We start from the raw sequence: 4,404 nt of genomic DNA on the forward strand, positions 1-4,404 counted from the left end.
CAGTCCGATGTCTGTAACATTTACATTCTCCGATCATTTGTACAGGTAATAGGACCTGAATAATTTTTCTGTATAGGTTCAGTCATGATCCAAGGCAGGTTCTTTAGAGACCCCACAAATACGCTTGACTATGCCACAATCACACGAAGCACATACTAAATGAGTAATTAGCGCTCCAGATATAATATGTATCTGAAGCAGATCTTTCCTACAATTTAGCTGAAACCCTATGTCGCATTCACTTCGTGATTACACAACAGACAAGTTTAGCAGCCATAAGCATCTTATAAACTAAATATAGACAATACTTCTTTAGCTTTTAAAATAATACAAGCTATCGGATTTTCTGTTTTGAATTATGTATTCAAATCCAAGAGGTATTGTCTTCAATCTGAATAATTAAGTGTGGTACGACCAACGTATTAGTCATTAATATACTCCAGAAGATGAATCCATTCGATGGAAATTTGTAGGACATAGATCTACACAGCCATAATAGGAGGTTAGTTGCAACACTTTTTAATGTTAAAATCTTTGAATATGACAGTGAGAAGAGAGCTGGAAAGGAAAAAGTCACCAGAGACAAGCCATAATTTGCTCACTGGTTGATTGGATGTCTTGCCTAGTTCAAATAAAAGTAAGTTAAATAAACTCAGTGTCTGATGGTTGCTTGTATCTATTTGGTATAGTTTTGTTTAGTGGACTACTTCCTCTGTACCATGTTAACAACTGAGGTATAAAACATTGAGTCAACTTGAGATTTGATAGGAATGGGAGTATATATATATAATCTTATTTGTAATATCCAACGAAATACACTGTGTTAAAATAATGAATTGCTAATTAATCTATGGTAGATTCTCCTCAGTTAATTTTATTTACAATTTAATTGTTAATCTACAAAAATATTATATTGAGGAATGGTTTTTTGATCCACTTTGGACTAGAAAATATAAGCACATTTTATGATCCAATTTTCTTCTTGAGTTAAGTTGTGCGATTCCGTTGATAACTTTTCCAGAATAGAAGAATTACTTTACACCTAAATACAGGAGCAAACCGATATATATATATATATATATATATATATATATATATATATATGTAAAGTCTGATAATTGTGTCTTGATTTTACCGACAAACGGTACACAAAACCTACATCGCTTACGTATAAAATGCTCTCTGTATCCATTCATTGAATGGTCATCAGTCGACCATACTTCACAGATAAATTTAGATGGTCGATTAAATAGCAGCATATAATCATACGATTTAAATCTGTTATAACATTTCTACGATAAATGATGAGGCTTTTATCATCTTGACTATTATAGGATTATTCTATATTTCTCTAGATGCAAAGATACTTATCCAAACAGTACGCTGTTTTCTTTAATACAGATTATAAACTTGTATAAACGAACTTCTTTTTAACGAAAAAAACATTTATATATAAACTTATCGATCTTGTTATATTCATTGTTATTCACCTTCATTTTTACTCTAATTTGATGCTTAATGCTAACTAATAAAAACACTTATTAATTTAGAAAGTTTTATACTCTAGAATATAAGAGATTTAATGAATAGTATTAATTTCAATAATTTATTGGCAGTTTTTCTATATGTATATTTATGGACATCTCTCACTTCATTGTCGATAATTAATATCGAGTTTCGACGATATGCTAATTAAGGTTTTGTGGAGATTGTAGTGATTTCAATAGTTGAAATCATGAGTCGATGGAAGCAATCCACCATGGAAAGCCTGGAAGCACTGGACGACCGTTTCGTCCTATTGTACAACTCCTCAGTGGTGCGCATCCACGATCCCGCACCCTGCGAGATTCGAATCCAGGACCCACCAGTCCCGCGCGCGACCGCTCAACCATTAGACCACTGAGCTGGCATCCAACTGATAGGTCCTGGGTTCGAATCTCGAGAGGCGGGATCGTGAATGCGCATTGCTGGGGAGTTCCATACTAGGACGAAACGGCCGTCTAGTGCTTCCAGATTTTCCATGGTGGTCTAGCTTCAGTTAACTCATGCTTTCAACATTTGAAATTACATAAGTAATAAATAACTTTATGGCAAGATATAGATTATAGTCACTTACAACGGTTATTCCAAAAAAATGTATAAGTAGACAGTTTAAAATACTTTTACACAAATTTTTAAAGAAGTTCTTTATTTTTATTACATTTAACTGGAAACTAGACAAGATCTTATTACTATCATTATTTTTCACTAGGAAGTTTATTGTCTTACCTGACTTTTAGTGAAACACTAATCTGATTGTGGTGTGTGCTACTGATGTCGACAGATATAAATAGTATGTATCATAAATCGAATGTGAAATGTCTAGAGGCAGAAAATTAGGAAGATCAGGGAAAAGAGAACGAGAACAGAGAATGATTGGTGTGGAAAAGAAGAAACAATGAAGTCTGAGACTATTGTTTGACATTTTGCAAATGAAGTATTTACTGTATGGTTCTCAGGTTTTATTAAGACATTATGTAATATTGTATTCAAATACTTGTATTCTCGTTCACTACATGATGAGATGGTAAAATTGAACTTAAAATTGAAATTCTCGACAAATGTTTGTTAGATATGATGAATGTCGATAACGTTTGTATCTAAAGCGAGTAATTAATCTGAAGGAAAAGTGTTTCATAATGTTTTTACGTTTATTATAATTAACAGTGACTAAAACACACTTAGATTTAAATGCAGTTTTCATCATTAACCAACTTTAAATGGAAAATTATTCAAATTCCTCAGGACTGAACAACATTTTTATTCAAGTGAGAAGTTGTAGGATAGTTTGAATCAGGAAACTCATACTGAGCCCAATCTAGAATTTTCAGTTAAAAACACATTACAAAAATACCGGTTTTATTCAATGCTTTTTGTTTGGTTATAATAAGAGAATTTTAACATAAAATATCCGTTATTCTAACAAATTCCAGTTTAATATCCATTTCACTGGGTAATACTGAAAGTTCAGGTAAAAACTTTTTTTTCAATAGTGATAAGCTAAATTTTATTGTCAACTGAAAAAAGCTTTAGAACAGCCTTTGATCCTATGAAATCTTTCATTATCGCATGGTATATTTGATGCATGGGTTCTGATCCAAATGCTCTTCATACAGGAAGGAAAATATACTAACTATTGTAGTGTTTGTAGTTGAATTACAGTAGTAACTACTTACAGTATGAGCTATAAATAGTGTCGAAAACCGTTCATGCTAGTAATCTATTTTAGTGAAGGAGAACATAGGTGAGGACAACCGAATTATATTTAGCTCAAAATTACAGAGTTACTTGGTAAAATAGAAAAACCATACTATAATACTTAATTTGCAAAATGTTTAATAATTGTCTCGAACTTCGTTGTTCTTGCATTTCCATGCTAATTGCATTCTAGTCCTCCTCTTCATTTCTTGATCTTCCCCATCTTCTGCTGCCAGACATTACATTCCTGACTTGCGTCATATACTGCTTATATCAATATAAGTAACACGCACCACACTATCACCAAGGTCAATTAATGTAGACTTTTGTTAATAGAGGTATTCTTTAATGTTAAAACAAACTATTTACACTTATAAATTCATTTAATTCTTGTGGTATTAAGCAATTTTAATTTATTTTCTCATAAATACAATATAACACAAATTTTTGTGATAGAATTAGATTTCTGTCAACAGTTCTGTTATTTTAAAATAAATCCATCAAAGAGACAGTTCGTTACCATCTGTTAAACTCAATAAAAATCAACTTCATCATTTCAGGATTAGAGTTTTAATTTGATTGTTTCACTGAAAATGTAAATTTAATCATGTCTCAATCGATAAAGCAAGTTTACAGATCAAGTTACTGATTTGGTTACATCCTTTTTTTTAAAAGTTAAACTGACTGACATATTTCAAAGATGTATCCTTTTCCATATTCACTTCTAATTACAAGAAATATAAAACAGAATTCACACTTTGTAGTCACTCTTAAATGTAATACATTCAACAACAACAACAAGTTGGGACAGAACTTATTTACATCGACTTAATAAAATATGCTTCGTGTCATTCATATGACACAATAAACATTTGTTGTGTGGGTTACTTATATCCACATAAATAGTATATAACACTGGTTAGGCAAAGAATGTATTTCAGTAGAACATCGATAAGGAAAGAACGGAAATGGAACGCAGTTGATATAAAAATGCATGAAGAATGAAATCTGAGACAATGGACTGATATTTGCAATAGGAACAGTCAAGTTTGAGATGATGGATTGATATTTTGCAAATTAACTATTTACTCTATGGTTCTCAGATTTTAGTGAGATGCTCTTTGATTTCGTGTCAGTTCCAATGGATTGTCTCCACTCGTGTTCTTA

The sequence above is a fragment of the Schistosoma haematobium genome, chromosome 1 (genome assembly GCF_000699445.3).
Source record: "Schistosoma haematobium chromosome 1, whole genome shotgun sequence".
Taxonomy (NCBI): Eukaryota; Metazoa; Platyhelminthes; class Trematoda; order Strigeidida; family Schistosomatidae; genus Schistosoma; species Schistosoma haematobium.